Source organism: Schistocerca serialis, chromosome 3, assembly GCF_023864345.2.
Source record: "Schistocerca serialis cubense isolate TAMUIC-IGC-003099 chromosome 3, iqSchSeri2.2, whole genome shotgun sequence".
Taxonomy (NCBI): Eukaryota; Metazoa; Arthropoda; class Insecta; order Orthoptera; family Acrididae; genus Schistocerca; species Schistocerca serialis.
In genome coordinates, this window is record NC_064640.1 from 759804141 (window position 1) to 759827743 (window position 23603).

Genomic DNA, 23603 nt, shown 5'->3' on the forward strand with positions numbered 1-23603 from the left:
TGCATCTTTCAACACTATAGAGCACCAGTTCATAATGCACGGCCTGTGGCGGAGCGGTTACACGACAGTAACATCCCCTGTAATGGACTACCCTGCACAGAGTGCTGACCGAATCCTATAGAACACCTTTGGCATGTTTTGGAACACCATCTTCGTGCCAGACTTCACCGACCGACATCGATACCTCTCCTCAGTGCAGCACTCTGTGAAGAATGGGCTGCCATTCCCGAAGAAACATTCCAGCACCTGATTGGACGTATGCCTGCGAGAGTGGAAGCTGTCATCAAGGCTAAGGTTGGGCCAACACCATAATGAATTCCAGCATTACCGATGGAAGGCGCCACGAACTTGTAAGTCATTTTCAGCAACGTGTCCGGATACTTTTGATCACATAGTATATTTCTAGAATTGTAAAACGTCCAAATCGGCCAGCAACTCGGCTTTTGCTATGAAACACCTGACGTAAGGTAAAGACAGTGCTTCGCACGTGAACCGCAGACAGGTCTGCAATTCAATTGCATTATACCATGGTAAAGGTTCATGCAGTATGAGATAATAGTAAAAATTAAACAGCAAAATGTCACTGTAGACACGTTGGTACTCAAGAATTATTGGGGTTACATATTTGCTGTCACCTTACTGCAGCAGATAAAACTTCCTTATTTTAGCAGAAGCGGATGTACTTGTAATCCATCAAATGTCACGATTTTTTCAGTTTTTGAGACAATACAGTGGCCCGACGTAAGTTGTCTAATTTTGCAAAAGGCAGATAGAACTGTAATACACAGTGGCTTAATTTATTTGTCCTGGAAGACAGAGACAATGTAAGTGATTTGCGAACATTAGTTGTGACATCTGTGTGATAGGACATTAAGGTTATCGTATGTTCAGTCACTGTTTTCTGACAGGGCAACCCCACATAAAAATGAAGGTGAATCAAAGCGCAACAACTATTTATTCTAACTGCTGGTCAGCAAAATTCAGAGCAGTGAAAAAATATTACGATGCACTGGCTGCTCATTTAAATAGCTAATAAAATTCAGAACAACCAAGAACTATTGCAATTAACTGATTATCAAACTTATCGTAAAACACAGAACCTGAGCAGTGATTCTTATTTCAGTTGACAGCAGACGTTATGATTTATTTAACATATTAAAATTACCTGACATTGTCAGTGTTGTAGGAGATCTTAAAATCTAGTGTTGTTGTCTCCTTTACGAGAACGTTTTATTTGCCAAACCGCAAGGAAGGATATATCGATTACTAGTTTCGGCCAGTTAAATAGCCGCCTTCAGATCACATAACAGAAAGCCATACCTACATCGACTACTGAAGCAAGACGCTTTTGCACAATCGTGATTACAATTTCAAAGTAAAAAACCGTAGTTTTGAGTTTTCTACTTTGGAATTGTAAATATCATTGCGACCAAGCGTCGTGTTTCAGTAATCGATGTAGACACTGGTTTTTCTTATCCGATCTGAAGATGGCCATTTTAATGGTTCAAACTAGAAATATATGTATCCTCCCTTGCAATCCTGGCAAATAAAAAGTTATCGTAAAGAAGACTACAACACTAGATTTAACATACTTACAGCTAACATGAATTCTGTTGTAATTGAAATCGCATTTACAGCACAACTGAGATTTACGTTCACTAACTTAGATTATTCAGTATGATGCTATCTTCAAGAGACGTCCTTTGAAATTCGCCTTTTGTGGTATTTTCAAACAGAGGCAAAAGTATTCCTTAAAGTGGGAGCAATATTTAATTATGTCATTCATTATGCAGAGTTATGATTGATGACAACAACAGCGTAAATAAATCATTATTTACATGAAACCCCTGCCCGTGTGGTAAAGGTTCTCTCTACGCAGGCTGCGTTGAATAGTGTAATCTGTAGTACGGTACTTACCTAATTAAAACTAAAAAGCAACTAAGACCTGTCAACATGCACTATTGCTAAAGAAGCTTAGAAGTTTGGCAACGACAACGGGCAGCACGTGGATGGTCTGTCATTGGATCAGGGGGAACACATGGGTACACACGACGACTTCGTCAACGCTCGCGACCGTGACCTTAAGCTTTCAAAATAAATCCCCAATAGGGGCTGTTACGACGTTAGTTGGCATGCCTGTTTATCGTTCTGGCTTTACTCTATTTGTGGACCAAAATTTTTTCAGTTAAAAATGAGCTGATTAATAATATTTAAAGACTTCTTTAACTGGTTTTGGAATTGTCTAACACTTCAGGGGTTCAGATCAAGCAATTTTGTTTACCTACCAGTGACACGCCTTTTTTTTTACAACATTTCTTCACCAAAGCTAAACTAGGGAAATATATTCACATCACAGAACATTAATTTGCATTCAGAATCATAATTTGTGAGAAATATACAATCGAATTGCTGAGTGGAGTAGTGGGGGTGCACAGTAATGTTATAATCTGTTACTCTTATCACCTCCACAACGAAAAGGCAACCTGCTGTGGAAGATATTAAATCGACTACAGAACGACGTGCACATACAGCGTACTACTGTGATTAACAAGCATGAGTATCGGTTGTGACTTAAAATCACGCAGGAACCATGCAACCAGTATATATATACCGAAAATTAGCTTCTCACCACTTTATTAGGTCGCTAACAACGATTGTCTATTTCTCAAGAATTTATTTATGCGTTTAAGGCATAATTCGACAGACTGTCATATGTAAGTACTTAATACACAGGGCCGTGCCTCATGATTTCAGTCTTAACGTTGCTGCTGAATTAAGATTGAAATGACGTGACAAGAAATATGGGTCCTGATTAAAACCGTCTAGATTGTTCATTACAATGGATATTCGATAATTAAAGAGACGTATTGATGTTAAAAAACTGTGCATTTTTTACAAAACGATTTCTTCTGCTTTTCGACATTATCTCCTCCAATATTAGTACACTTTACCCAACAACAGTTCATTATTTTATATACCCGATGCAAATAAGCCTTTGTTTTCTTGTTTGAGCCACTTTCCCCACAAGTCTTTGTTCCATACTTCGTCTTTTGGACTCTGGTTCAAAATGGTGAATCGAAGTTACAGGATAAGCTAAAATCTTGTTTAGATAAGGGTCACACTCTCTTTCATAGCGTTCTTTTAAGTCTGCACACGTTGAGTCTTGATTCCTTGTGTTGTTGCATTAACTCTTTCTCGGCCCGCCTACCACGTCTTTTGTTGTACTACAGCTTCTTACTGATGACGTTATAAAGTATCTAACATCTATAGAAACTGTTTTTGCTATATGTTCAACTGAAACACGTCGGTCTTCACGAATAATGTCGTCAATGAGGGTTTGAAGCGAACGAATTGCTACTTCTACTGGCCGGTCAGGTCGTCGCTCGTCAGGCTGATAGTCAACCGCTTGTGAACTGTTCTGCCCACTTACGATAGTTTCTGCGGTTCGTACAATTTTCACCACAATATAAAAGCGTTCGAGAACAGATTTTAGCCAGTTTTTTTTCCCCAGAAAAGCGTCCTTGATTCATAATCAAAACGTCTTCGGTCCCGGGTTCGATCCCCGCCACTGCCTAAATTTTGATAAATAATCAGCATTGGTGGCCGAAGACTTCCGGCATAAGAAGTCAGCCTCATTCTGCCAACGGCCTTATCAAAGAGGGCGGAGGAGCGGATAGAGGTTCAGGGCACTCTCTTTTCCTATGGGTGGGAAATTGCCCCTAAAGGCGGAAGAATCAGCAATGATCAACGACATGAGGATGCAGAAGGCAATGGAAACCACTGCATTAAAGACACGTAACGTGTATCCACAGGCGCTCAGTCCGGAACCGCATGACAGCTACGGTCGCAGGTTCGAATCCTGCCTGGGGCATGGATGTGTGTGATGTCCTTAGGTTAGTTAGGTTTAAGTAGTTCTAAGTTCTAGGGGACTGATGTCCACAGATGTTAAGTCCCATAGCGCTCAGAGCCATTTTTGGATCTCCGGGAGGGTTCTGCCAAGGGGGAGGTTACCATGAGAAAAAGATTGAATAATCTACGAAAGGATAACGTTCTACGAGTCGGGGCGTGGAGTGTCAGAAGCTTGAACGTGGTAGGGAAATTAGAAAATCTGAAAAGGGAAATGCAAAGGCTCAATCTAGATATAGTAGGGGTCAGTGAAGTGAAGTGGAAGGAAGACAAGGATTTCTGGTCAGATGAGTATCGGGTAATATCAACAGCAGCAGAAAATGGTAAATCAGGTGTAGGATTCGTTATGAATAGGAAGGTAGGGCAGAGGGTGTGTTACTGTGAACAGGTCAGTGACCGGGTTGTTCTAATCAGAATCGACAGCAGACCAACACCGACAACGATAGTTCAGGTATACATGCCGACGTCGCAAGCTGAAGATGAACAGATAGAGAAAGTGTATGAGGATATTGAAAGGGTAATGCAGTATGTAAAGGGGGACGAAAATCTAATAGTCATGGGCGGCTGGATTGCAGTTGCAGGGGAAGGAGTAGAACAAAAGGTTACAGGAGAATATGGGCTTGGGACAAGGAATGAAAGAGGAGAAAGACTAATTGAGTTCTGTAACAAGTTTCAGCTAGTACTAGCGAATACCCTGTTCAAGAATCACAAGAGGAGGTGGTATACTTGGAAAAGGCCGGGAGATACGGGAAGATTTCAATTAAATTACATCATGGTCAGACAGATTCCGAAATCAGATACTGGATTGTAAGGCGTACCCAGGAGCAGATATAGACTCAGATCACAATATAGTAGTGATGAAGAGTAGGCTGAAGTTCAAGACATTAGTCAGGAAGAATCAATACGCAAAGAAGTGGGATACGGTAGTACTAAGGAATGACGAGATACGTTTGAAGTTCTCTAACGCTATAGATACAGCAATAAGGAATAGCGCAGTAGGCAGTACAGTTGAAGAGGAATGGACATCTCTAAAAAGGGCCATCACAGAAGTTGGGAAGGAAAACATAGGTACGAAGAAGGTAGCTGCGAAGAAACCATGGGTAACAGAAGAAATACTTCAGTTGATTGATGAAAGGAGGAAGTACAAACATGTTCCGGGAAAATCAGGAATACAGAAATACAAGTCGCTGAGGAATGAAATAAATAGGAAGTGCAGGGAAGCTAAGACGAAATGTCTGCAGGAAAAATGTGAAGACATCGAAAAAGATATGATTGTTGGAAGGACAGACTCAGCATACAGGAAAGTCAAAACAACCTTTGGTGACATTAAAAGCAACGGTGGTAACATTAAGAGTGCAACGGGAATTCCACTGTTAAATGCAGAGGAGAGAGCAGATAGGTGGAAAGAATACATTGAAAGCCTCTATGAGGGTGAAGATTTGTATGATGTGATAGAAGAAAAAACAGGAGTCGATTTAGAAGAGATAGGGGATCCAGTATTAGAATCGGAATTTAAAAGAGCTTTGGAGGACTTAGGGTCAAATAAGGCAGAAGGGATAGATAACATTCCATCAGAATTTCTAAAATCATTGGGGGAAGTGGCAACAAGACGACTATTCACGTTGGTGTGTAGAATATGTGAGTCTGGCGATATACCATCTGACTTTCGGAAAAGCATCATCCACACAATTCCGAAGACGGCAAGAGCTGACAAGTGCGAGAATTATCGCACAATCAGCTTAACAGCTCATGCATCGAAGCTGCTTACAAGAATAATATACAAAAGAATGGAAAAGAAAATTGAGAATGCGCTAGGTGACGATCAGTTTGGCTTTAGGAAAAGTAAAGGGACGAGAGAGGCAATTCTGACGTTACGGCTAATAATGGAAGCAAGGCTAAAGAAAAATCAAGACACTTTCATAGGATTTGTCGACCTGGAAAAAGCGTTCGACAATATAAAATGGTGCAAGCTGTTCAAGATTCTGTAAAAAGTAGGGGTAAGCTAGGGAGAGACGGGTCATATACAATATGTACAACAACCAAGAAGGAATAATAAGAGTGGACGATCAAGAACGAAGTGCTCGTATTAAGAACGGTGTAAGACAAGGCTGTAGCCTTTAGCCCCTACTCTTCAATGTGTACATCGAGGAAGCAATGATGGAAATAAAAGAAAGGTTCAGGAGTGGAATTCAAATACAAGGTGAAAGGATATCAATGACACGATTCGCTGATGACACTGCTATCCTGAGTGAAAGTGAAGAAGAATTAAATGATCTGCTGAACGGAATGAACAGTCCAATGAGTACACAATGTGGTTTGAGAGTATATCGGAGAAAGACGAAGGTAATGAGAAGTAGTAGAAATGAGAACTGCTACCTAGGCAGTAAAATAACCAATTACGGACAGAGCAAGGAGGACATCAAAAGCAGACTCGCTATGGCAAAAAAGGCATTTCTGGCCAAGAGAAGTCTACTAATATCAAATACCGGCCTTCATTTGAGGAAGAAATTTCTGAGGATGTACGTCTGGAGTACAGCATTGTATGGTAGTGAAACATGGACTGTGGGAAAACCGGAACAGAAGAGAATCGCAGCATTTGAGATGTGGTGCTATAGACGAATGTTGAAAATTAGGTGGACTGATAAGGTAAGGAATGAGGAGGTTCCACGCAGAATCGGAGAGGAAAGGAATATGTGGAAAACATTGATAAGGAGAAGGGACAGGATGATAGGACAGCTGCTAAGACATGAGGGAATGACTTCCATGGTACTAGAGGGAGCTGTAGATGGCAAAAACTGTAGAGGAAGACAGAGATTGGAATACGTCAAGCAAATAATTGAGGACGTAGGTTGCAAGTGCTACTCTGAGATGAAGAGGTTAGCACAGGAAAGGAATTCGTGGCGGGCCGCATCAAACCAGTCAGTAGACTGATGACCAAAAAAAAAATGAAAACGGATCACTGAACTATGTTCAACTAATGTGGAAAGATTAAGCGCCCACGCCATCGTCAAATGTAATATTGAGTTTATAAAGAAAACAATTTTTATCCCTCGGCTGTTCTCAGCTCATCCTAATGATGAAAATCGGAAGCCAAGAATGAAACCAAATTTCTCCTGCATAGTTTTTCGTTTCTGCATCAGTTTTCCTCTTTAATTATTGAATGTCCTTCGTATATATCATTAGTCATCATCTCTTTTCGACTGCGGCTGTCATGAAACCAAAAACTATATATGCAATCCTTTTAAATGATGTGATGGTGGGCTGCCTCCGAAACGTGTAAGGTAACAAAATTTTAACAGTGAGTAGACCGTTATCATTAGCTACCAAATAAAGCAGTGAAAAAAACGTCCTCCGTCTTAACTACTATAACATGGGACTGTTGTGTGTCGACGCCGTTCGCAAATTGTTAAGGAAGTTTAAGTAATAATCTTTCTGACAACGAACACTGTTAATGATTCCTGATATTTTAACATAATGCAACAACAGCCTCTGGATATCCTGTACACAGTCTGACATCGTATCCGCAGAGATTGCTGTTGGTAACTGACGATAAACGCCACTCCATATTACATATTTAATTTCTTTTCATTTAAGGACCTGCTATCATTGAGCCTTTCATTAGAATGAGCAGTTATTATGTTCCTCTGTATGGCGATAGCTCCAGGTGTCAATTAATACCGCAATACTACAAATATCAGGGAACACCTGAGACAGTTCTTAACGCTTTTAAACTCGAATTTATCACAAGAAATGACATTTGTAAAGTATTACCACTGTCATCAGTGCCTGACAAATAATGACTGTAGCTAGCCCATCTGTCATTTTTGTATTCTTGTTCTCTAAAAGATTTTCCAACAATCTATCAACCCGCTCTGTCGAAACCTCACCGTCAACAAACTATCGCTAGTAATCTCACTATATACTCATTTCATGTTGATCTACATGTAATTCGAAAACCACCTATCGTATTTGTTATCTAAAACAAAAGTGACATCAAAAATGAAAGTTAATCATGTGTCGTGAGACTCGACCCCAATACTGATCGTAATTGCTGACTAACCATAGAGAGATGTGATGTAACACATTTTAGCCACAATCTGTTAGCAAATCTGAGCTTTCAATTACATGACGAAAATTTTTATATTTGACCAGGGCAACTATCTACACACTGTGGTCCCTGTTATCTAACCACGAAAGATGTTAAATATGGTTTCACTCTAGAATAACAAATTTGCAATGACGTATGTGTTGGATGGCGATTCGAAGACAGCACCTAATCAGATTTTTATATAAGCAAAGGCCGTATATCGAATTTTATCAGCAGTTGTGAGATGTTTGAAACTACAGTGACAAGAAAAATGGATAATTTCTGCCTTCTTGGGATTCTAACCCGGCACCTATCACCACCAATGGACATTAAATATAGGTTTATTTTACCAGAAGCGAGATGTGCAGATGTTTGAGTTAGAAATGATGTGACGAAGAGTACACTGACGACTGGGAAATGAGCCCCGCATATATTGTTGTTAACTACACTAGAAGACATGTTAACTATGGAATTCTTTTTCATCATTAGCTAGGAGTGTTACGTTTGAACTGGAAATGTGACGAAAAGATATGTCTCTCTCTGGGAGTCGAAACCATCACACATAGTTACTGACAATGCATGAAAAGATGTTAAAAATCAAAATAAATTTCCAACAACAGTTAGGTATGTTCATGGTAAAGCCTGAAAGGACATTACGAATATTTTGTACCTAACTAGGATTCGAACTCCGACACGCGCCATGCGGGGAGAATTTGAGTAGTTTGGAACCTTGAGCAAACAACGAATTGATAGCATTATGTGATCATGAACGGACCATGAGTGAGAAGTGTGGGCTTTGCCGTAGGTTCGTGAGTAGTGGATTGCGATGTGAGACTTGTTCGAAGTATTTTCACTGGGGGGAATGCAGTGGGGAAGCCAGTGGGCATTCAGGTGAGATCCTCTCCTGGAACTGCAGGTTATGTAGCAAGAGAAAGTTGATAGAGGAGCAGGCGCGTAAGATCTGTGCCCTTCAGGTGCAGTTGAAAAACGCACAGGAGGAGCTAGTTAGGATGAGGAGGGAGGAGGGGGTTGGGGAATGGGAGCTGGCTGTTGGCAAGAGATCTGCTAGGAGAAGAAGATTTTCAGATAGTTTTACTATTGGTGTTTGCAATAGATATGACTGTCAGAGTCTAGCGGAGAGGAATCTCTAGTAGCTGTAGATGTAGGAAGTATGCAGCAGACCTCAATAGTTACGGTGGTTAGAATAGTTGCAAAGTCGAAGAGGAGGAGGAGGAAGAAGAAGAAGAAGAAGAAGAAGGTTCTGCTGTTAGGTAGTTCTCATGGCAGAGGTGTAGGCCAGCAGTTGCAGGAAGTGCTGGGGAGTGAGTACCAGGTCACCAGCATTGTGAAGTCTAATGCAGGACCGAGTGAGGTGGCGCAGTGGTTAGCACACTGGACTCGCATTCGGGAGGACGACGGTTCAATCCCGTCTCCGGCCATCCTGATTTCGGTTTTCCATGATTTCCCTAAATCGTTTCAGGCGAATGCCGAGATGGTTCCTTTGAAAGGGCACGGCCGATTTCCTTCCCAATCCTTCCCTAACCAGAGCTTGCGCTCCGTCTCTAATGACCTCGTTGTCGACGGGACGTTAAACACTAACCACCACCACCTAATGCAGGATTGGCTCCTGTGACTGTTAACATAGGTGGGTTATGTAGGGATTTTACTAAAGAGGATCAGGTAGGAATTGTGGGTGGGGCTGGTAATAGTATTGATAGGGATGGGGAGTATGACATAGATGGTGACCTGGAAAAAGATAGCCACTCAGACTGGCAACACGAATGTGCATTTCGTGGAACTGTTTCAGCGTCACGATCGGCCTCATCTTAATACAGCCGTCAGGCGTAATAACATGAGACTTGGCGGTGCGCTAATGACAGAAGGCATGAGTCACATTTCAGTGGTGTCGGTGGGGTCTATCAGCAGGATGGGCTTCACTAGACATGGCCTGCACCTCAACAGGTATGGGAAGGGGAGGTTGGCAAAGCTTATAGGTGACAGCATAGGTGGGGTTGGTGGGATCACTCATGGGAAAATTCCTGCAGTAGTGGGTGTTAGAGCTGCACCTTTTTTAGATTGAAGGCAGCTGATAGGTATTCCTGCTTAAGGGAAGTCTCTCTAACAAAGGAACCACTTTTGACAAAGCTTAGGTATCCGAGTAATGAGGGAATTAGTATATTTCATCAAAATATACAAGGTATTAGAGATAAAGTTAGTGAACTGCTTATAGATGTTGACTCTGAAATTATTGGTATATCTGAACACTTCTTAAATAAGGAGATAATTCAGAGGCTTCCTTTACCAAGATACAGGTTGGCTGGCAACTTTTCGAGGAGCTCTTTGCGGTATGGGGTAATAGCCATGTATGTGAAAAACGGCATCCCATTTGAGTCAACTGATGTTTCAAAGTACTGCACTGAAAAGGTGTTTGAATGTTGTGCAGGTGTGGTTAAATTTAACGGAGCTAAACTTCTAACTGTTGTTATTTATAGATCTCCAGACTCCGATTTCACAACATTTTTGCTAAAGCTAGAGGAGGTTCTTGGTTCACTTTACAGGAAATACAAAAAGTTAGTTATATGTGGTGACTTCAATATTAATTGTATAAGTGATTGGGCAAGGAAGAGGATGAAGGTAGACCTCCTTAATTCATATAATCTTATGCAAACCGTATTCTTTCCAACGAGAGTGCAAGGGAACAGTAGGACAACCATAGACAACATTTTTGTTCATTCCTCATTACTAGAAGGGCATTCTGTTAGCAAAAAGGTGAATGGCCTTTCAGATCATGATGTACAAATTTTAACTCTAAAAGATTTTTGTGCTGCAACACGTGTTAAATATAATCATCAGCTGTTTAGGAAAGCTGATCCAGTTGCTGTAGAGACCTTTGTAAACCTTATCAAGGAACAAGAGTGGTAAGATGTTTATAGCACTGATACAGTAGACGATAAATATAATGCTTTTCTCAAGACTTTTCTCGTGCTCTTTGAAAGTTGCTTTCCGTTAGAACGTTCAAAACAGGGTACTAGCACCAACAGGCAGCCTGGGTGGCTGACTAGAGAGATAAGAATATCTTGTAGAACAAAGTGGCAATTATATCAAAACGTTAGAAACAGTCAAAATCTAAATGCAGCAGCCCATTACAAACAGTATTGTAAGGTGCTTAAAAGTGTTATTAGGAAGGCAAAAAGTATGTGGTATGCAGATAGAATAGCTAAGTCTCAGGATAAAATTAAAACCATATGGTCAGTCGTAAAGGAAGTGGCTGGTCTACAGAGACAGGTCGAGGATATAGAATCAGTGCGTAGTGGGAATGTCCGTGTTACTGATAAGTCGCATATATGTACAGTATTTAATAATCACTTTCTGAATATAGCAGGTGAACTAAATAGAAACCTAGTCCCAACAGGGAATCATATAGCGCTCGTAGAAAAAAGTGTTCCGAGACTGTTACCTGAAATGCTCCTCCATGATACTGACAAGAGGGAGATTGAGTTAATAATTAAATCACTAAAGACCAAGAACTCTCATGGATATGACGGGGTATCTAGCAGAATACTGAAGTATTGTTCTATGTATGTTAGCCCAGTACTTAGCCATATCTGTAACTTTTCCTTTAGGAGTGATCGGTTTCCTGACCGATTAAAGTACTCGGTAGTGAAGCCACTTTATAAAAAGGGAGACATTGATAATGTTGACAATTTTAGACCCAATTCTATGCCATCGGTGTTTGCTAAAGTTATCGAGAAGGTTGTATGTACAAGGTTACTGGAGCATTTAATTTCACATAATTTGCTTCAAATGTTCAGTTTGGTTTTAGAAATGGTTTAACAACTGAAAATGCTATATTCTCTTTTCTCTGTGAGGTTTTGGACGGATTAAATAAAAGGTTGCGAACGCTAGGTGTTTTCTTTGATTTAACGAATGCTTTTGACTGTGTGGACCAAAAAATATTACTGCAGAAGTCGGACCATTATGGAGTAAGGGGAGTAGCTTACAATTGGTTCGCCTCTTACTTTAAGAACAGAAAGCAGAAGATAATTCTCCGCAATATTGAGAGTAGTAGTGATGTTCAGTCACAATGGGGCACTGTTAAGTAGGGCGTTGCCCAAGGGTCGGTGCTGGGGCCACTGCTGTTTCTTATTTATATAAATGATATGCCTTCTAGTATTACAGATGATTCAAAAACATTTCTGTTTGCTGATGACACCAGGTTGATAGTGAAGGATCTTGTGTGTAATATTGAAACAGTATCAAATAATGTAGTTCATGAAATAAGTTCGTGGCTTGTGGAAAATAATTTGATGCTAAATCACAGTAAGACTCAGTTTTTACAGTTTCTAACTCACAATTCAACAAGAACCGATATTTTGATCAGACAGAATGGGCATGTTATAAGCGAGACGGAACAGTTCAAGTTCCTAGGCGTTCGGATAGATAGTAAGCTGTTGTGGAAAGCCCATGTCCAGGATCTTGTTCAGAAAGTAAATGCTGCTTTATTTACCATTAGAACAGTATCTGAAATAAGTGACACTTCAACACGAAAAGTAGTCTACTTCGTATATTTTCATACGCTTATGTCATATGGTATTATTTTTTGGGGTAATTCTTCTGATTCAAAAAGGGTATTTTTGGCTCAAAAACGGGCTGTTAGAGCTATATGTGGTGTAAGTTCGAGAACCTCTTGTCGACCCCTATTCAATAGTCTGGGAATTCTGACATTGCCCACACAGTATATATTTTCTTTAATGTCGTTTGTTGTTAGCAATATTAGCCTATTCCCAAGAGTTAGCAGCTTTCACTCAGTTAATACTAGGCAGAAATCCAATCTGCATTTAGAATTCACTTCCTTGACTCTTGTGCAGAAAGGATTGCGGCATTCTGCTGAATCCATTTTCAATAAGCTGCCACAAGAACTCAAAAATCTTAGCAGTAGCCCAAACTCTTTTAAGTCTAAACTGAAGAGTTTCCTCATGGCTCACTCCTCCTATTCTGTCGAGGAGCTCCTGGAAGAGCTAAAAAATTAAGCAAATTCCAGTGTTACATTGTTGATTTTCTTTATTTAAACTTACGACTTGTCACCTGAATATGTTTTTTTTATATTTCATTTTATCTGTTTCTAATATCGTGTTATAATTTCATGTATTGACTCGTTCCATGACCATGGAGACTTCTCCTTAATTTGGTCCCACGGAACAATAAATAAATAAATAAATAAATAAATAAATAAATCCCGTGAAACCAGAACAAATATACTCAGTATCTCAAGCTGAAATAAAAAATAGAATCAGTGCCCTGTGACCTTACATGGCGTTTGGTTCTTTAACTAAAATAAAAATATTGTCGTAAGAAAGGTTACTGGAGACAGATTTTCTACATGCTGCCACCTACGCCTCTGTCATGGCCCAACCTAACCTGCAGTCGGTAGCGAAGTGACATCATCACGTTTAATGTGAATTTGAAACCACTGTCTAATCGCATATTCTTCGTCTGCCATAATCAGAGATACATCTGGTCTACCAGCAAGTATTAAAAAACCTCGTCTGAAGTGCGAATCAAACCCTGATCCTACTTATACTAGCATCAAGCCCCAAAGTCTGTTGCGCCAGACTGGATGAGAATTCTGGCTTCCTGGCTCCCTGGGGTGAATTACTTTATTTTGTAACCACTGAAATAAAATCACATAACTGCCATCTACACACACTGTACATGCGGAAGTTTCCACAAAGGGCGTTGTTTCCGCTTCGCTACTCTCCATGGTGAACTTCGCGCAGTGCAAAAGAAAAGCTCAGTTACTGAACCTGATTTTTCTGTAATTCATTAAACTAGAAATTGTCGATATGCTAATAGCATCAATCTATTGGAAGCTCAGAAATAATTTACTTTATTTTATAACCCGCCAGTAACAGCAAACCCTTGGGAAAACGTTTCCGTGACAAACTCGTGGCTGTCTGTCCTGATCAGAACAACGTCAGTTCCACCGCCGTGAGGCTGCGTGACGATAGCCGGCGTTAGCCCAGGTGATCACGGAGGATCACGCCTTGAGCCTATGATCTATAGCGGACGTTCGTACACTCTCATTGGCAAACACAAGATTATTTAATATTGTAGTGTCGTCCTCAGCGTGAAATATTTTCCGTAAACAATGTGTAAACCATGGAGTAACAACAACATAGTAACCAGTATTCTGGTAGCATATGGTGTGAGGAATACTAAGTATGTAATCTACCATTTCGGGCAAAATTTACTAGGAGATAGGAGGTTAGTGCCTGGGTTTGCGGCGATTTTGGATTTAATACAAGGGCGACGGCAGGAAATTCGAACGTCAGTGTCCTGTACGGGGTGAGTGTTACCGAAGAAATGAAGTCGGATAATAGTGTTACCGTGTCTTGTAGGATGATTTTAACCTGAGTTACTTGCTACGTTTAGGAAGCCGAATTGTGTAGCTCTGTCACATAAAGAGTTAAAATATCGCTTTCGTTTGAGATTAGAACCTAGACCAACGTATCTTCGACGTCTCGGTGCGACATCGTTTCCAGTGACCTACCGCAGCACTCACTCTTACCTCATAGAGCTAGTGATAGCAGCTAATGGTATTTATTTAACTGTAATTTCATTTTAGAGAGCTGCACGGTCACCAGTGGCATCTGTTCTTTCAGACATGTCCGAAAGAACAGATGCCATCTTCATATACAGAGCAGTGTTTTCTAGCGGTCATCTGTGGCAACCATTTTGTATTGCCAAATGACTGTACCGAAACGAGATTAGAGGATATGCAAGACAGTTACTTTATGTGGGCTGCATGCAAATCAGGCAAACGTAAAATAGGTCGTTCGGATACTTTTGAGCATGATAATACACCGGAAAACATCCGTTGCAGAATCTCATGCGACAGTGCTACATGGATAATAACCGGATAGATGAACATCGTGAAGTTAGTCTACGAGGAATGGTGGTATGAATACGGGTATAATATCTTACCCTGAATAACTAATATACTTTCTAACCCTTTTTTCGTTTTCGAAAGGCACTGTGTGGGGCTTGACGATACAATTCAGAAGGAGAATGTTAGATATCGATTGAAGTTCCGGATTTTGTGGCTTCATGAGCAAGAATATCTACGTCTTGATTCACTAGACGGGAATTGGACGCATCACATCGCCTAGCCCAGTTCTGAACGACGAAAGTGAGTCTATGAGACACCGACCGTCTTAAAAAGTCGGAATATATCAAACTACAGAAATGATGGGGGTAAAAGAATCTTCGCAAACATTACTTACAAACAAGCAGTGATAGTAGAGTTTATTAATAGCCAAAGCGAAATTCTTAACGGATGTTCTTCACTTAGGTTGTATGGTAATATCCTTTTCATCATATTTATTTCGATCTCTATTCACATAGACGAACAGTGGCTCGTGAAACACGCAGCAACGAGTTCACGCAACTTCATTAATACCCGAGATACAAACATCAACTTTGCTTTTTTAAATAAAACTGCTATATTTTGCTGGCATAATATCAGATCTAAATGAAACATATTCTGATAGTGCATATTGCAGATACTGTAAATAGAATATGGGTCTTTGGAGCTATTGTTGTGGCCGTTTAAGGAAACTCTCCTGGTGAACGTGTGCCACCGGGTAAAGAAGCAGTTTCATGCTTTTGATTAAAATTTAAATATTTTTCGTACCCAAGAAAATTTTGTATTACTGGAAAGCTAATCAGCCGACTTTAAGAAGAGACAGTTATTATTTTTTTCCAATACATTTTCAGGAGGTGGTGTCCCACAGCTCTTACATGTTCAAAAAATGTCGTATTACCGCCTTGAGCTGCTGGTGAAATTCAGGCAGCTAAACGTAGAAGACTGATGTAAGGGAAACAAAATGATCCTTAACGAAGGTAACACTGCAGCAGCATACTTCACCAGAAAACGTCGGATACTCACAAACGGCTGTCTCTAAACGTCCAGGAATTACTTGTGAAATACCTGGACGTGACACCCGATAAAAAGATGTAGTTCCAAAGCCCTCTAGCTCTTTTTCCTCAGAGGGCAGATGTGGATGGAAACAAAAAGAACAGTATAAAACAACAGTCCTCCAAGCCTTAACCTATGCCTGTTCATCGTGGGGCATTACTTGCAATCCCAATCAAAACAAACTACAAAAAGTCCAGAATAAAGTTTTAAGATGGATAATGGAAGCCCCACCATGGACACCCATACGTGAACTCCACGAAGCAGTGGAGTTAAAGTACCTGAATGACATCGTTAAAATATTGGTAAATGCACTGTACGATAAGTTACGCAACAACCGTAAACATCTAAGAGAAGTGGGATTAGCTATACCGAGAACGTGGCACTAGCAAAAGATGCCAAGCTCGAAATCCAAGACCCCATAGACTAGGCGGAGAAAAAGTGCGTAGTGAAATCGTAAATCGCACGTGAATAGTTCAGAGTGTCACATCACACACAGACGAACCAAACAGAACGGCAGTGACGTACAACACAACAAACAGACGGCCCTATACGCACAAACGCCAGGCCAGGCTTGGGACATTTGTACATATACCACAGAAAACAATGAAAAATATAGTTTTAACTTAGAATATCAATGTTAGCCTAGAGAAAATCAGGTTGGTTAGTTTACGCCCCCTCTGTCGGCTGACTGAACAAATAGAATAGATAGGCTAAGTGTAACACTACCATAGGTCTAAACAAGACAACTAGTTTTTAGAAGATAAAAAGATGTACGAACGCTGTTAAAAGTGGAATATAGACAGAGACTTTCCGGAGCGCCGACGCACGCACGACAAGAGCGGAAAGAGGAGTGGAGAGCCAGAGCGCCCCACCCTAGTGGCGAGAAACAGCGCCCCGCCGTCAGCTGGTAACAGGGCAGCAGCGGGCGCCCAGGTGATACGGGGATACTGCATGCCGCGGCGCCGGCCAGTTGGAGCGGCAAAACTAGCAGCCAAGCAGTGGGGGAGCGGCACCCACAGCACAGCACAGCACCTCACACAAGCCGGATGGTGTGGCCGAGCGGTTCTAGGCGCTACAGTCTGGAACCGCGCGACCGCTACGGTCACAGGTTCGAATCCTGCCTCGGGCATGGATGTGTGTGATGTCCTTAGGTTAGTTAGGCTTAAGTAGTTCTAAGTTCTAGGGGACTGATGACCTTTAGAAGTTAAGTCCCATAGTCCTCAGAGCCATTTGAACCATTTTTGAACCTCACACAACATCCAACGCCTCATCAAAAGTGGATGGTTGGGGGCCGCAACGTTTAACTATTTTCGATCACGACCTCAAAAGCCCACAGATTATGGCCGTAATAAACAATAACCCAGAGCAGAACAAACCTACACTTTATAAACATACATGCAGAACTGGCAAAGCCGACGGAGCTGGTATACACTTTGACGCACCACACAAAAAAGTTATAACTGTGATCAGCGTTCACGCTGTGATCAGGTCCATACCAGTGGAATCGGTCGCATAAGTAAACAATACTTCCTCTACACAATTATTATCTTCGCTGGAGACCCCAGTATTCAAAACGAAGTTGAAAATCACTGCCATGTAGCTCCCGATATAGAGAACTACGGAACGAGTGAGATTTATGTCAATGAAGAATACGCAAAAGGCTTCTTTGACTGATGCAAGCTTCTCTTTGTATTTGACGAAAACTGGCATACGAATTTATTGCAGTAACCACAAGAACCGCTACTGCTGCAGCTTAGTTCGTAGCTGTCTTCCTTCGTATTAATGTCTAGTTTACGCGACGACACTAAGTTGCACGCAATGGCCCTATCTGACCAACGGGCATGCGCAGCGCGCGTTTGCACAACTCGATGTTGAAATTAAGCAGTTTCGGCTCGTTCCAACTTTGGCGACACTACTTGCTCGAGTTTTGAGGTTAGGTGTATAAACAAACGGAAATATGAAGTGGGTCACGAAAGAAATTCTTCGCTTTTCGGACATCTACGCTACGTGCAAGTGTTTGTGGAGTTCCAGTGATGCCGACTACAAAAACAAGCAGCGACGTGTTGCTGTACTTGAGGCCGTCCTGCGCGATCTAAACATTGAAGGATGGTTCAAATGGCTCTGAGCACTATGGGACTTGACATCTGAGGACATCAATCCCCTAGACTTAGAACTACTTACCTAACTAACCTAAGGACATCACACACACATCCATGCCCGAGGCAGGATTCGAACCAGCGACCGCAGCAGCAGCAGCGCCGTTCCGAATTAAAGCGCCTAGAACCGCTCGACCACAGCGGCCGTCCCCATGGTTCAAAATGTCTGATTCGTTTTTAAGGAAAATTGTGTACAGGGGAAAAGAATACACAAATCTGGTAAGTTGAATTCTATATTCAACATTCATTCATTTACAAGGGTTGGAACTTTAATAGTGGCAACTGTTTATTTACGGCTCATACAAAATAGATACATGTTTCAAAGTTTTACTCACCTTCAAATTAGTCACCAGAATTGTGTCTAACACGTTTCCAGCAATGTGAAAGTCGTAAGATACTCTTAGGAGTGCCAGTTGCGTTGACAGTTCGAACGGCGCCCTCGTAAGTTCAACCCGACGAATTTGCAGCAGTTCTGAAGCGAATGCCGTGAAGTGTTTCCTTCAGTTTAGAAATGGAGTTGAACTTACGAGGGCTTAAGTCAGTCCTGCAAAAATAATGGTCAGGTCCTGCAGAAAGTGTCATCACTTCTGTCTCTTAGCTAGTTGTAGGTTGTGTTCAAAAAATGAACAGCATAGAGACAAGTGATGACACTTTCTGCGGGTGCTGACCATCATTTTGCAGGACATTGATCAAGCACGGACAGTGCAAGCTGTTACTGATTTGTTTGACTGATGGGGCTCCTAAGTGCTATACCACCTACTGCACTCCCCTGACTTGAGCCCTCGTAAGTTCAACTCGATTTCTTAACTGAAGTAAACACTCTACGGCATTCGCTTCAGAACTGCTAATAATTCGTCGGGCAATAGACCGCGCCGCTCGAACTGTCGACACAATTGGCACTACTAAGAGTATCCTACGATTTCCACATCGCTAGCAGCGAGCTATACACAATGCTTGTGACTACTTTGAAGGTCAGTAAAACTTTGAAACACGTATTTATTTTGTACGAACCGTAAATAAATAGTTACCACTATTAAAGTTCCAAACCTCGTATTAAAAAAGTCATCAGTGCTTAACATTCACAATTTGTACTACTGGTACATATTTTCCGAATCTTAAAGTTTCCAAGGTACAGCTCCATCTGTAACAAAGCAGTCTACAAACCATGCTCTTCTTAATGCTGCCTGTTTTTAATAATTATTGCTGCCGGCTTGTGGCTTTGCGTATATCAGCCCCTTCACCCCGCCATTTTATGCCCCTCCATGTCCATGGCTGGTAAATTCCACTTTCCACATTCTCCTGGTCTATCAATAGGGGCTGTACATATTGTTGTGAAGCTGTTTTTCTCTGCCAGTTGTGGATAGCACATGTAGCCCTGACAATTTTGTCCACTATTTGTGGGCGGAGTGTGTAATTTCTATACGAGAATTCCGAATGATTTTTCTACAACACGTCGAGCTCTCGAAAGTTTGTAATTGAATGTTTTTTTCTTTTAAGATCAGTGGGCCATGTTTTGAAAAAGGCTTCATCAAATTCGGTGTTAATGGGGAAGCATCATCACCAACTAAAACTGCATCTTCTGGCATGTCGAGTGTTCTGGATTCTGTTGCCGATTTTAGTGTACAGCTGGCACCATCAGACGCCCACCTTGCTTCACCTATATCAACCTAAGTAAAACAATAATTACTGTCTGGAATAGCAAAGAGAACAACGCCGAAGGTTCCCTTATAATTGTGGAATTCAGAAACACTTTTTGGTGGACATTTAATCACTACATGTTTCCCATCTACTGCCTCAAAGCATGGGACTACATCGAATTTCGAAGTCTTTTTTTATTATTTCCCCTCCAGTCATCTTCAGTCTGGGGTACCAGTAAAAAGTAATCAGGATCAGCGATCCAAAGATAGCAGTTCATTAGAATGATACAACATTATGATGTGGTATACTGCAAGTGTGGCTATAACAATATCATTCTCTCCCTTCCATGATGATAATAAAGAACATGAAGATGAAAACCAGCATACATTGGAAGACACACTAATAAGTGAACCACAGCTCCACCCACATCAAGCATGAATAAAATCAGTGACAGTGTGAGTGTTCAATCTTGCAGCAGTAGCGTCCAGTCAGCAACAAAACGCGTGGAATGGAGGGACGAATGGAGACGTGTCGTCTTCAGCGATGAGAGTCGCTTCTGCCTTGGTGCCAATGATGGTCGTATGCGTGTTTGGCGCCGTGCAGGTGAGCGCCACAATCAGGACTGCATACGACCGAGGCACACAGGGCCAACACCCAGCATCATGGTGTGGGGAGCGATCTCCTACACTGGCCGTACACCACTGGTGATCGTCGAGGGGACACTGAATAGTGCACGGTACATCCAAACCGTCATCGAACCCATCGTTCTACCATTCCTAGACCGGCAAGGGAACTTGCTGTTCCAACAGGACAATGCACGTCCGCATGTATCCCGTGCCACCCAACGTGCTCTAGAAGGTGTAAGTCAACTACCCTGGCCAGCAAGATCTCCGGATCTGTCCCCCATTGAGCATGTTTGGAACTGGATGAAGCGTCGACTCACGCGGTCTGCACGTCCAGCACGAACGCTGGTCCAACTGAGGCGCCAGGTGGAAATGGCATGGCAAGCCGTTCCACAGGACTACATCCAGCATCTCTACGATCGTCTCCATGGGAGAATAGCAGCCTGCATTGCTGCGAAAGGTGGATATACACTGTACTAGTGCCGACATTGTGCATGCTCTGTTGCCTGTGTCTATGTGCCTGTGGTTCTGTCAGTGTGATCATGTGATGTATCTGACCCCAGGAATGTGTTAATAAAGTTTCCCCTTCCTGGGACAATGAATTCACGGTGTTCTTATTTCAATTTCCAGGAGTGTAGTTCAAATGGCTTTGAGCACTATGGGACTTGACTACTGAGGTTATCAGTCCCTAGAACTTAGAACTAATTAAACCTAACTAACCTAAGGACATCACACACATCCATGCCCGATGCAGGATTCGAACCTGCGACCGTAGCGGTCGCGCGGTTCCAGACTGTAGCGCCTAGAACCGCTCGGCCACCCCGACCGGCGATCTTGCCAGTTTTTGCAAGAGCATTATGAATCAAATGCGGAAATTTCCGGAAGAATATAACATAGAACTCGTGGAGGAAATTTGTGGTAAGTTGTTATGAGACCAAACTGCTGAGGTCATCGGTCCCTAGGCTTACACACTACATAATCTAACTTAAACTAACTTACGCTAAGGACAACACACACATCCATGCCCGAGGGAGGACACGAACCTCGGTCGAGGGAAGTCGCGCGAACCGTGACAATGCGCCTCGGACCGCACGGCGCTGATGGAGGAAATTTAGTTCCTAATTACCTATAAGCGGAAGCGTTTCTTGGCCGAAGGGCAAAAGAAAGTACAGGTCCACTCAGAACATTAGTTACTGCCGAAGAAATACTAGGTGGGGAAACAATTTGCGTGCAACTCGTCTTCACGCAACAAGTGCCGCAAGTCCGTGTCGTCGTGTAAACTAGGCCTTATGTTTTCTAGGGGCAAAACTTCTGGTTCCGCGAAATCTTATGGCAGTATTAACGATAGTGAAACGTTTTGCCCAGCGTCCACCTGGAAACCGTTCTGCGTACAATTATCTCGCTTTTTCTGCATTTTGCCGACGTTCGCTATAAACCACATCGATCAACACTTCATTATTAAATGACATTGTACTCTTAGAAAATAGTTTACGCATTGACAGTTCTGTGTGCTCTTGACTTGCGTTATGATATAAAGTTACTGTAAAAATGTTCTTGCTTATTGAGTCTGAATACTGTAAGTCGTTAGCTAACTTATCACGAAACAACACACAGTAAACTTATAATCCTATGGAAAATTGCCACGTCTGTCACTAATCAATAAAGAAATTTCTAATCATACTAGACAAGCAAGTGCAATGATCGTTACCTTCGGTGAATAATAAGTAACTGATCGTTGAGTCTGGCCACTGTGCACAATGATAACACCGTCGCAATGACGGCAATAAAATTAGGTGTACAATAGGCTATATTTGTTACTGGTCGGTTGTCTAACGGTGGAAAAGTTGTAGGCCAAATAAAAGATCTTAAAATTTAAGTCAAGTCTGCTGTAACAGATATTTATTTGTTCTACTTCGGGGACATAATTCACAAGAAATTGACAGAGAACAAAGTTCTCTAAAATCTCGATTTAAATTGTACAAAACGACGCTAAGGTGCTGGGTTGATACCAGATTATTAGGGAGACTGCATGGAGAAAACTCAACAAGATACACAACGATCAGCCAGAACATTATGACTACCTACCTAACAGCTGGTACGTCCACCTTTGGCACGGATAAAGGCGGCGAAGCGTCATGGCATGGAAGCAGTAAGGCCTTGATAGTTCGCTGGAGGTATTTCGCACCACATCTGCAGACAAAAATCACCTAATTCCCGTGAATCCCAGGGTAGAGGGCGATGAGCTCTGACGCTACGTTCAATTACAAATGGTTCAAATGGCTCTGAGCACTATGGGACTTAACACCTGAGGTCATCAGTCCCCTAGAACTTAGAACTACTTAAACCTAACTAACCTAAGGACATCACACACATCCATGCCAGAGGCAGGATTCGAACCTGCGACCATAGCGGTCGCGCGGTTCCAGACTGAAGCGCCTAGAACCGCTCGGCCACACCGGCCGGCGTTCAATTAAATTCCAAATGTGTTCGACCGGGTTCACATCTGGTGAGTTGGGAGGCCAGAACATCAACTGGAACTTGCCACTGTGTTCTTCGAACCACTCCATCACACTGCCGGCATTGTGACACGGCGCATCATCTTGTTGAAAAATGCCACTGCTGTCAGGAAACATGAGCATCAGGAGGGGGTGTACGTGGTCTGCAATCAGTGTACGATACTCCTTGGCCGTCAAAGTGCCTTGCACGATCTCCACTGGACCCGTATATTCTCACTTGAATGTTCTCCAGAGCATCAGGGAGCCGCCGCCGGCTTGTCTCCGTCTCGCAGAACAGGTGTCAATGAGCTCTTCCTCTGAAAGACAAAGAAGTCGCGCCCTCCCGTTGGCATGGTGAAGAAGGTATCGGTATTCATCAGACCATGCAACGCTCTGCCACTGTGCCAACGTCCAATGCCAATTCAGTCGTAGTTGCCGATGGCGTGGTGTTAACGTTGGCACATGCGTGGGTCGTGGACTGCGGAATCCCATCGTTAGGAGTCTCCGGTGCACTCTGTGTTCAGACGCACTTGTACTTCGGCCAGCATTAAACTCTGATATTAGTTCCCCCACAGGTCACCACCTGCCCTGTTTTACCAGTCTGCCTAGCCTACGACGTCCTACTTCTGTAATGAGGGGTGGCCACTCAACCTGGTTTCACTTTGGTTTTGCCACGTGTTGAAGAGTTCACAGTTCAGTTACACCGAGAGCAGGATTCCA